At 34.9% G+C, this 12,845-nt stretch overlaps 1 protein-coding gene across 5 annotated transcripts in view; it reads left to right on the forward strand.

Moving 5' to 3' along the window:
- The window catches only part of Marchf1 (membrane associated ring-CH-type finger 1), a 698,633-nt gene that overhangs the window by 353,461 nt on the left and 332,327 nt on the right, over positions 1-12,845 (forward strand). For all 5 annotated transcript variants that reach the window (XM_090354229.1, XM_090354230.1, XM_090354231.1 and 2 more), the window contains one exon: positions 1,162-1,236. The gene's annotated coding sequence lies outside the window, so the exon portion shown is untranslated. The remainder of the gene's footprint in view (positions 1-1,161; positions 1,237-12,845) is intronic.

A 12,845-nucleotide genomic window follows, 5' to 3' on the forward strand; every position in this document is an offset into this window, starting at 1 on the left:
AGCATTTGCCACAGGATTGTTCTCTGTGCCTTTGTTATAACACGGGCAGATGTCTCTGCACCTGTCAAAAACATTTTTTCACATAAATAAGGAATTCTTCCATAACTATTTTACAACAAATAAAAACAGATTATGTGAATTATAGTAAAATATGTAAATGATTAAGATGCCACAATATAGAGCTGATCAATGAAACTTTTATTTTTATGAATATATGTACAAAGATGAGGGCCAGCATGCTATAGCAGTTAGCTTATTTAGAAAGGTCAAATGTTCAAATTATTGTTGCCCAGGAGATAATATTGATATCATTTTGGAACTGAGCTACTTGTTTCAAATCACAGATGGTCATATATATTGTAAAAGTCAGCTCTTTTTTAATATTAATGTTTAGTTCTTCAAATTTATTCTTCCATTGTAATCATAGGTATAATGCTTTATGTTGACCCTATTATAAAGAGAAAAATAGCCCATCTCCATCTTCTTCATATTCATCAGCATTCTACTCAGAACAGATCATCAACTCAGACTATATCTTCATGAAATAATTAGTTCAAACGGAAGCCAGATATTCTAGTCTTATTTCCCTTCCCTTCCCTCCCCTCTTCTCCCCACTCTCCTCACTTTCCTTCCTTTTTACTCCCTCCTCCCCCTCTTCTTTCTTCCTTCTTCCCTCCCTCCCACCTTCCGCCCCTCCTCCCTCCCTCCCTCTCTCCCTCCCTTCTTTTCTTCCTTTTTTTCTTTGGTTTTTCTTCAGTGTTTGTTATTCCTTTGTCATTGTGGCTGTTTCTGAGTTTTAGGCAAAAACAGTAGTTCACAAATGATAGCATGTAACAACTCTTTCTCTTTTACACTAGATAGATAATGTTGGACACCTTTAATAGAAAATCAGACTTGGGTTGATTCCTTGTTAATACATGGAAGGGTGCAGATGTTTTGAGACCATATGGAAATCTGGATAAATTCTTTCATGTGGCCTAAAATTCACAAAAATCAATACTATATTACTCTTATAATATCTCCATTGTACCATACTGTAACATTTATTTAGAGAAAATTGTGATTTATATGTATGCATGTGGCCTTTTCATTGTATAAGTCAGAATCTCTTTATAATTGTTCTATGCTTAGACGTTCAAATTTATATATTTTGATTTTCAGGAAATGTACTGGAGAGGAGTTCTGAGAGGACAGAGCCAGTTGTTCTGCTGTGAATAAACAACATTGCCATAGTTTGTAAGTTTATCTATTTTATCTTTTTTAAGTAAGACCTTTTCTTTCAGAAACCCTATTATTTTCATGTGGAATTAGAGCTGAATCTTGTTTTTAATGAGAGGCTTAATTAATTACTTTTTCCAAAGTTTGTTTTAACCTCAATAGTATTCAATTTCAGTAAACATTGTAAAAGCATTTCTTCATTAGACTAGCAGTGTTTCCAGGTATCTTTCAGGCTATATTTTAATAAATTGTTGGAAGGACTTTATCATTTGGTGGGATGGCTCAAACAGAAAGTGATATTTAAAATACTAATATAGCTTGGGCAAAATATGTTTGTAATTATAATGTTCACTATTGTAGTGTGCAAATATATTTACTTGTATTGCAGACTTTGTTCCATATGACCTCCTTGTGAGAAAGACTTTCACTAGTCCAGGCTCAAAAATGGATTCTGAGACAAAACGTATAGTGAAGGTGAAATTTTAATGGTGATTTTGCATGGTCAGATGTCTGGTGGGCAGGAGACAATCTGTTACCTGCATGCCAGTCCCTTCCTCGGTTGCTCATTGGCTAAGTGAAGGTTTTGCAATCTTTCTGAACATCCCCTAAGTTTCATTGCTTTTGTATTCTGTTTCTTTCCCTCTTTAAGTATATGCTTGTTACTCATAGTTGGCTATGAGTACATCTTACTTGCCTGGAAGACTACAAGTTACCCCAGTAGCAAGTTGTTGAGTAAGTTCATAGTAATGTTCTACCCTGGAATCAGATATCTAGCTTTGAAAATGGGCCACCAATAATTATTTCTTATACTTAATTAATTATACTTAAGTCATTAACTATTACTATCTATAGAAAACTGGATGACTTTGTCTCTCACTAATATTTAAATTTTATAGTCAGTTATTATATTCACAGCAATGGGCTATGCACTACATGACTTTGATTTGTTTAGACTCAGATTCATTTATTCCATAAGACATTGAGACAAGCACAGGAAATTGTAGGGGAGACTATGAATGACACCACAATGAGTATTTTCTGAATTTTCAGATTATGACTGTTCTGATTAGCCCAAAGTTGATGTGTGGATTTTTCATAGTTTCAGAAACACAATGCAAAATAAATAGATTTTTCTCTTTTGTAAACACTGTTTTCTGACACTTGAACTAAAATAGCCTCTTTGTTCTTAATTAGTTCTTACAACAAACCCAATAGATTGAGATAATATCTTGCATGTCATTTATTTTGCATTCATTTTTGGCTTTTTATTTAGTTGGTAAACTATACCAACTAAATAAAAGAAGCAATTTTATTATGTACCAGATGAGATCTTGATATAAAGTGAAGGGGTTTTCATTTCACGGTGATTATATACTGCAGATATTTATTGGGTCATAAATGGAAAATAAGACTTAGATGTCTACTAAAGCACTTTTATCCCAAGTCAGACAAAATTTATAAGCCAAATATTATAAATCTAGGCTTTTATTAGTGTAGATTTCTTTACTGTGAGACTATTTTTTTTTGACAGTCCTGGGCTTGAGTTCAGGGCCTGAGCACTGTCTTTGGGTTTTCTCAAGGCTCTATGGCTCTACCACTTGAGCCATAGTCCTACTTTTGGCTTTTTTTCTATGTATGTGGTACTGAAGAATCGAACCCAGATCTTTGTGAAAGCCAGGAAAGCACTCTACCACCAGGCCAAACACCTGGCCCTTATTGTGAGATTTTTTTAAAGCACTAAAATAACTAAATATACTACTTTTTACATTGCTTTTTATTTTTATTTTTTTTGCAATTGTGTCCCTGAGCTTTTTCACTCAAGACTAAAAAGCTAATTAGTGCTCTACCACTTTGAACTGCAGGTCCACTTCTAGTTTTTAGTGGGTAATTGGAGATAAGAGTTTTGAGATAAGGTTCTCTTGGACTTCCCTGTTTTTTACTGCTAGCCTTACATCCCAGCCTCTTTGGTAGCTATGGCTACAGTTATGAGCCTTCAACTATGTTGAAAAACAAAGGTATTTTGTAGTGAAAGTTAGTTGTGATGTCATTCACCTAAACTTAGTGCATATTTTTCCCAAATATATTGCGAAGCCATTAATTGTATCATCAAAAGTGACAATTTGTGTCAGAAAGAACTCTAATTACTTAGAAGAGTAGTGAAGTAACTGAAAATTTTGTGTGCCTTTCAGAGATTTTATAGATCTTGAAGAAAAAATACATTTCACCCAACATAATAGAAACTTGGATTTCTATGAGTGATTTTTACTTTATAGAAACTATTGTAATAAGTCTATTTCATGAAGATAATTTAGTTTCAGTAGATTCACAGGTTATTTGGAGTAAAGCTCTTAACACCTCTACATGGAGAGAACAAAACTGTATATAATAAAAACACAAATGAGTAAGTATAAAAATAGGAGTTGCTTAAAGGAAGACTCAAAAGTCTTCAATTAAAAATTTATGCATAGAATAAAGACCATCAGGACAGCAAGCCTCGGACCCCAGCATGATAGTCTACCCATTCTTTGTTCTGATGATCTAGGGCATTGGTCTTTACTGATTAAAAGAAAGATGCTTATTTTTTCCTTTTTTATTCACAATCACTAACAGTTATGTCTTGTGTATCTGTGATAGAATATATACCCAAATGGAATTTATTACCAAATCTCCATTTTCACAGTACTCTCTTTCTCTCTCTATATATATATACATATATATTAAAGCTTAATAGAACAATATGAATATTCTTTTGAATATTTAAAAGATTTTCTTTCCATATGAAAAGCTCTCATTTGTTTTTCCAGTGTAATTAACAACCATGTCTTTTCGTTTCATTTGTCTTAACACTCATATTAATGAATTTGCCTTTTGTCCTGCACTGAACTTGATATCGAAAAAGGTTTTATGCACCATTGCTTCTTAATATGCCACAGGTAATTAGCTCTTTTAGAGTGGCTTCTAAAATACTTCTCTAAAATGACTAGAGACTTTCATAGGAAACAGATTAATCTCAAGATGATTTTGTATCAAGATGAAAGACATTTTGAGTAAGAAATTATGAAATTACAGAAAATGGATAAAGTATCATAGATAGATGAACAGAATGTATTTCCCATATACTCTTCAACCTGTTCTTTTTAATTTTATTATTTGAGCGATGTATAGAGGGGTTACAATTACCATTAATGAGATAGTGAATACATTACTTCTTGAACATTGTTAGCCCTTCCTATGTTTTTCTCCCACTTACCCCCCCCAACTCCTCCCATGTTGTAGACTACATGTCTAACATATAGTCTTGTGAATATTGCTCTTACACTGGTCCATCTTGTTTTTCCCCTTTCCTTCCCTTATTCAAATAAATGAATAAATGTATCTGCACCAGGTACCAAAATCAGATATAGCAGCAACAGAGGATAAACTCTAAGGGAAAAAGAGAAAAAAAAAGAAAAAAAAAGAGTAAAGATATAACTTCACATGGTACATTAATTATAACAACCACAAGCTAAATCTCTTGTTTTCCTGTCCTGGAGTTCATTTCACTTAGGCTCTTCCTAGATGGCCATATGCAGATAGCTTTTGAACTATTGTGTTCCGCTGGTAAGAAAATCCTAGATGTGTACTAATTATTGTAGGTGAGGGAAACCATGGAGTCTGTGTTCCTTTGGGTCTGGCTTACTTCACTTAATATTATTTTTTCCAAATCTTTCCATTTCCTTATGAATGGGGCAATGTTATTTTTTTCTGATGGCAGCATAGAATTCTATTTTGTATAAATACCACATCTTCTTGATTCATTCATCTATGAGGTACATCTGGGTTGGTTCCATATTTTAGCTATGGTGAATAATACTGCAATGAGCATGGTTGTGCTGGTAGGTTTAGTATGTCCTTGTTTCTGGATGATTGGGAAAATGCCAAGGAGTGGGATTGATGGGTCATAGGGGAGCTCTATGTTTAGTCTTTTGAGGAACTTCTACACTGCTTTATACAGTCAACCTGTTCTTAGTAAATACATTTAAAAAATTGCTGAAAATCTTCCTATGGAATAAGAAGGATGTATGTGTTCTAATCTGCTATATATATTCTGTCCCTTCCATAACTGACATCCCCTGGGTCTCTTGTGGATTGAACAGCCTGTAAATCTCAGACCTTTTATTTATGCAGCTGAAAATATGGATTCCAACTTTGTGTTCAGTGTGGTGGAGACCATGAATCAGAGCTGTGCCAAGGATGAAAATGCAGGCATTTGACAGAGCTTTGATGTGTCTTCATACAAATTCTAGCATGGGCCATATTTCAAATGCTAAATTTGGAAAGCAAATAACGTTTTCTACTTTGAAAAAAAGGAAAAATGTGTGCCTTTTAAAGCCCCAAAGGAGGAAATTGGATTATTTACATGGCTTTTTAAAATGCTAGTTCAACATTTATCTCATCAGCATTTTAAATATATATGAAAGTAAAATAGTTTCTCGCTCTAAGTGCTTCCCTATTCGTGTTTTTGGTCTAACAGGGACCAGGAACAGAGTGTTATCTGCTTTAACATGAAGACAGACAATAGTTTCATGCCATACTAAATGGTCCTGGATATAAGTTTTTCTCTCTCTTGTTACCAAATCAGTGATTGCAGTGAACTCTGTTCAAATGACTGAAAATCCAACCAACTGATCTTGGAGTTTGAGATTTTAATTTTTACTCTGAGACACCTTTTTTTGTTTTTTTAATTTTGTTTCCTTAGAATCAAGTGACAGATATTGCTTCTGGTTAAGATTTTACTACGTTAAAGTCTTCAGGATTGTTATGGTATTGGTGATTGCTATAGGTAGCTATGGAAGTTGAGTTTGTTGTTGCTGGTTCTGGGGCTTTACGTGCTATGCCTGGATTTTTTTGGATCAAGCTAGCAGTCTATCACCTGAGCCACAGCACTACTTCTTGCCTTTTCTGAGTATTTATTGGAGATAAGTTTCACAGACTTTCCTTCCCAAGCTGGCTTTGAACTGTGATCCTCAGATCTCAGCCTCCTGAGAAGCTAGATTGCAGGAGTGAGCCATTAGCTCCTTGCTTGGAAATATATTTCACTGAGATGGTTTTGGTTTGTTTACTGAAGTTTTTTGGTGGTGTTATTGTTATGTTACAAGTATCATTCATAAATACTAAAGATATGTTCTTATATTTCCATTAAACCCCAAGTGTTTCTCAGAATTATTCTTGAATATTAAGTGACTCTGAACAAGATAATCAGATGCTCTTTCCTTTTAACTGGAAATATATTTCATTAGTAGGATTCAAATAACTTAATAATTGTTTATTGTTGCAACTTAATGGGAAATAGCCCTTAATTGTATTGAACTCGATTTTTTCAATGTTTGCTTTGAATCCACACATTTCATTCCCAGTCTCAAGGTAATTTTATATGCCTGCAATCTTTGTGAAGTCAACACCATGTAAAACAATTTCCACTCCTTGGGGATTCTTACACATGCTGTTTTATGCTGCATTTTTGCAGTCTTAGCTGTGAATCACATATATATGTATATATATATATATATATATATATAAACAGGATTGGCATGGTATAGCTAGAATCCCAGTACTTGGGAAGACTGAAGCAGGAAGGCTGGGTGGCTAGTATGGGCTGCACAGAAAGACTGTCTCTGAAAAACACAAAGGAAGAAAGGAAAGGAGGAAAGAAAGAAGGAAAGAGAAAAAGAAAGGGAGGAAGAAAGTGAGAAAGACAGCTTTTTTTCTACAGCTTTAATGGTTATGAAAATATGATTACTGGCATCCACTCCTCAACTTTCATTCTGTGCCCACTGAACCTTGTTAAATCCCAGGGACTTTATATATATATTACACGTTCTCTGTATCTTGAATGGTGGTGTTATCTACTCCTCTTATTGTGCTTCCATGGAAGTCTTCATTCAGCTGGCCTGTATCAGTATTATAAAGCAGCTCTCTCCTCCCTCACCAATATGGTTTCATTGAAACCCGTATGTGTATCCTCAGCAAGTGTGAGGCTTAGAAGTGCAAATGATTTCTTTTCCTTTACCTGACCACAGAGTTCAGCCTTTTTGAACAAACTAGACCACCCACGCTCTTCATGTAGGCATGTTCTGCACAGCAGAAAGACCTGGACAGTGTTTTGAAAGAAATCTCTGAACCTTCAGGATGCCTCTTATCCCAGCCAGGCATCTCTCTTGTTTTCACTAAAGCCTGGAAAGTTGAAACCAGAACATAGATCAATCATGACCAAACCCACCTTAGTTATTTCAAATAGAGAAATGTTAAATGAATAATAGACTAGCTGTAACAGAGGTTGAGGGAGGTGAAGTGGTTGGATTGAATAAAAGAAAATGGAACTGTAACCCCCTGTAATCATCTTGATAATAAAAATAAATTAAAAAACAAAAATTGGTAATTAGCCTGAGGTGCAAAACCTTTACTCATACACTAAAATTTCTCTGGCTAGAATCCAGACATCCAGGACATAATCGTGCATAAGTTAGGAAAGGCAGAGTTCTCGCTGCTGCTGTCCAGCCCTGCAGTGCTGAAATGTCTCCTCACAGCCCTGCTGAAAACTTGAAGTATAGGGAGTCCCTCTTCCCTGGCCAACATATGTCTCCAGATCAGAAGTTTAACTAAAGGAATGTGGGGATAGGATAGTTCACTGAGAGCAGAGGGACAAAAGTTTCTCAACAGCTGTTTTCATCTTTTGTCATATTAGATAACAATAACATCATTTATCTACCATTTGTGTTAAGCTCCATTGTCATACAAATGAAGAGGCTGTTTCCCTTTCCATGGAAAGAGCAAGTGTTTTGAAGTTCCTGTATTGCTTTCTTTCTTTGCGGCTTAGTTGTATTCACACTATATATGCTAAAATCTAAAGGCCATATCCAACCTCCCTTAGATAAAATCATAGGAAAAAAGAGAGGAAAAAGACAAGTGTAACCAACCTCCTACTATGTGACTGAGTGGTTCTAGCTGCTACCTACTCACGGACATCAAAATTCCTGGCCCTTCAGCCTCTGGATTGTAGGATTTACAACAGTAAATAGTAATAATAATGAATACACAACCAGTAGCCTCTGTGCTCTCAAGCATCTGGTGTTGAGCAGGGAGTTTTGTTTTCCCTCATCCTGAAGCCTTTTTACTCTGATCCTCATGCAATGGACTTTCTTAGTTCATCTTGCAGAAAATCTAGTGAAATGTCTTGGGTGTCTCTTGCTCTTATAGGTTCAATTATTTATACATGTGGGACTGAGTTTGTGGAGAACCCTAATACAAATGGTCTTGCAAGGGTTTACAGATACTAGCACTTATGAAATATGACATGATAAACAGATGCAGCTTTTTTTGTCAGACCTGGGGCTTGAACCTGGGCACTGTCCTTGTACAGTTTTTGCTCAAGGCTAGCACTCTGTCACTTGAGCCACAGTGTTGCTTCCAGCTTTTCCTGTGTATGTGGCTCCAGGGAATTGAACCCAGGGCTTCCTTTATGCTTGGCGAGCACACTACCACAAGGCCACACTCCTGGCCCCCAAACAAAACATAACTGGATGATGATCTTCTTGCACTGGGATGCTTCTTTTTTCTCTATATATTTGTTATTTCCCCCCACAAAGTTTTGACTGATGCCAAGTTAATGGTAGGATTTAAGCATTACTAAATGAATGCATATTTATCATAGATACCATCCTATGTTCTGTAGATTTCATTTCTTGTTCTTTATGTTGATGGATCAATGACATAGAGTGAATGAAACATGTTAAAATTTCTCATTCTGTGGAGAGCATGCAGTTACCAGCAGATAGATGTACCGTGGGACCTCTCCTTCATGGTATGTTTAGGTAATAGTCACATTACCTTTAAATTTGACATGAGAATAGATTACTGGCAGAACCCCCTCAGCTGGTCAGTGCCCTGTAGTTGTTGCCAAAGTCAGTCTTGGTATTCTTAAGTAAGGTGGTTTTCTTGGCTTATAACCTCCTTTTTATTTTTAACATTTCAATCTAGCCAGGTTCCCGAAGCAATATAATTTGCTTTAGTTTTAGGATCTCTCTTTGCTCTTACAGCTTCAGTGCTTTATTCACTGTGTTTGAATGACATCTGTGACTTCCCCAGCAGTTTGCTCTAAGCCTCACAGAACGTTCTCATTGGTTTTCTTCCTTCTTGGATATCTTGGGGCTGTATTTCCTTGCCCAATAATGCTGGAATCACTACTGATGTCTCTCTATCTCATGGGATTAAATTTGAGTTTACATCAATTTCATTTTCAGCACTACCTTAAATTTTATCATGTGCTTTCTTACTATAAGATTATTTATTTGTTTTATTTTATTTATTTGCTAGTTCTGTGCTTGATCTCAGGGCCTGAGCACTGTCCTTGGGTTTTCTCAAGTCTAGAGCTCTACTACTTGAGACAAGTACCACTTCAACCTTTTTTTTTTATATATATATGGGGTACAGAGGAATTGAACCAGGTCTTCGTGCATGCTAGGCAAGCACTCCTGGCCCCAAGTTTTAATTAATTAATTACTTTTGCTGGTCTTGTAGCTTGAAGTAAATTGCCTAGGTTCTGTCTCTGTGCTATTGTGCTCACAAATGAACTTTGTCTCCACTTTTGGCTTTTTGGTGGTTACTCAGAGATAAGAATCTCACAAACCTTTCTGCCCAGAATGTCTTTAAACCTTGATCCTCAGATAGGTATAAACCACTTGCTCCTGGAGAGTTTTTTTTAATATCTCCATCAGATGTGTTTATTATAAAGCTGGACAATATGACATAGATAATAGAAATGATATTTCCAAAGAAAAATATTAAGCACCAAATATAATGGATCTATACTCCTTCTTTATTGTTTAAATTGTTTTTTAATGAAACCATAAGCTATTATTATTATTATTTTATTATTTCACAGAAGTGGAATGACTAAAGAAGTGAACAGGAACAGTGTCAGTCCCTTCATGTACAGAGAAAATTGTCTTGCCAAATTGTCCAAATCTGTCTCATTTCTCAGTCCGTATTTCAAAAACTCCCAGTACTACAAGCTTAAATGAAGACTGTTTTTAATACTACATTACAGGACAGAAATGTGTTTTACTCATTTAAGTTGTATTTAATTTCTTAGGTATTTTAATTTTATAGCTTGTTAGTTCTTTGTGTTTATACTTGGAAAATATTAGAATAATCTGCTTTGCTATTAACCTGATGCCTTTTGAAGATATTTCTTCAGCATGAATTCTCATAAAATATTTTAATATATTTCTGTGAATACATATACACACACTCATATATATATACATTAGTGACCAAAAATTACAACTAATTAAACTTGAGACACCTCAAAGACAAAAACCTTAGAGACAAAGTTTATGTGGCAAAATGCATAAGCACTTTTCTAACAATGTTAGTTGTTAGTTACCTGTATTTTGATTTTTTTGACATGTGAATTAACACAACTTCTTTTTTTTCTGGTTTAGAGGAAAACATTTTATCTTATTTCTAATGTATCTTCATATGTTTGAAGACATTTTTAGGTCATATCTCAGTTTAACACCTGTATTTAATTTTCTGCAGCATTTCTGTGTCAATCATCTTATCCTTCAAAGTAATGCCAAGTGTGGAATTGTTCAAGTAATGAAAGCAAATATGACTCACCTTTTACCCAGATCCGTTAGTTGTTCATTATGTCTTCTAGCTTAAAAAACGTTTCACGAGGCTATGGCATGAAGTTAGAGTTTACTCAGCTCCTTGATGAGGCCAGAGAGAGAGAAAGAGAGCGAGAGCGAGAGCGAGAGCGAGAGCGAGAGAGAGAGAGAGAGCGAGAGAGAGAGAGAGAGAGAGGAGAGAGAGAGAGAGACAGAGAGAGAGACAGAGAGAGAGACAGAGAGAGAGAGAGGTTTTCTGTGAAAGCCTTTGGATTATGGCTAGATTTGGTGAGGAAATTATTATAGGAAGACATGCATTAAGCTGAGACCCTTGACTGAAAATAGAACTGGCAAAGGATTAGACTATGGTCAGACAAAATTTTCTCTGAAAAAATTTTAATTGTTCTCTGTTTTTATCTGACTTATTAATCACAGAGAAGATCTGATAGTCTTGAGAGTTTCTTGAATGCCTTTATTGCATATATACTCATTAAAGTAATAATTCCATATTTGAGATGATATTTATTTCAGGAAAATTTGAAGTATTTTATTTATAATTGTACTTACTTGATAAGATCCATAATATATCTCCCTAGTTATTATTATTTTTATCATTATTATTATCATTATTTCTACAATGGACTTTTAGAGAGAATAAAACTATTCTTGCTATTCTTATCCAAACTAACACTTGAAAATCCATATTTGATGTGTAAATAAGAGAAACATCAGCATTATGTTAAGCCTCTAAAAACATTATGAATACCAAAATTCTTTTTTGGCGGACATTATCTAGGAAATCTATAATTTAAAAAATTTGACTTTTCTTTTTTGGGGGCTTTTCTTACTAACAAAAGCAATCAATTCCTATAAAATTAAATATCCTATTCCTAGAGTAAAATTTCCTTTGACTCATAGAAATGAGAAATTATCATTTTTTTCATGAATTTTTTTCTTGCTTCAGTAGTATTTCCTTTTTATCTTATTTATTTCCAAAAACTAATGAAGAATGCATAATCATCAGTTGAACGATTTCTGTGCATCAAGAATGTTTACAATTTAGGCTGCAGAATTGTCACACATATAATGAAAAAAATCCCAATTGGCATTTTCTTTTGAAAAATCCATAGTAATTATACATACTATACATCCCTGTTAGTACCCAAGAGTTTAATTCTTGATAACCATGCATTCTTTAGCATTCAGAAAACTCTTTCATTATAATATTCCTCCTTCAATCTGAGCTGTGATGTCAAGGAGAATTTTGCAAATGAATTGATAAGCTAATGTCCTGCTGAGCATATTATGAGTAGTTTCTCATTCTCTATCATTCAGGGATTAGCATATTCTTGTTTTGCCAATAGCTTGAGATGCATCATTCGGTGATTTATTTGAGATTACTCCTTTTTAATATTTTGCCAGTCCTGGGCCTTCAACTCAGGGCCTGAGGATTGTCCTTAGGCTTTCTGAAGGCTAGAGCTCTATCACTTGAGCCACAGCACCACTTCTGGCTTTTTTCTATGTCTGTGGTACAGAGGAGTTGAATCCGGGTCTTTGAGCATGCTAGGCAAGCACTTTACACTAGGCTAAACTCCTGACTTGAGATTAGTCCTCTTTTTAAAACAATACCTTTAAGTGTTTGCATAAAGGACTCACCATTCAATAAATTGCTTTATGAGTACAGTGGATCTGGATGGATAACAGCCCTTTCATATTTCTCTACCATTGCTCCCATCCCTACCCCTACCTTGCTTTCTTCATTTCATAGGGTATGCATTGAATATTATAAATACATTCTTCCCCAATCCTCTCTTCATTCAACATTACTTTTTTTTTAAATGCTGGCACTTATTACTGTATATTTTTCTTCTACCACTGTCTTTCTTGTACCCAAAATATTCAGGAAGTTGCATTTTATTTCATTAGATGCTAGCATCTTTTTGATTTCCTTTATTTCTATGATTCACAATTATATTG

Source organism: Megascapheus bottae, chromosome 20, assembly GCF_031878675.1.
Source record: "Megascapheus bottae isolate mThoBot1 chromosome 20, mThoBot2.hap1, whole genome shotgun sequence".
NCBI lineage: Eukaryota > Metazoa > Chordata > Mammalia > Rodentia > Geomyidae > Megascapheus > Megascapheus bottae.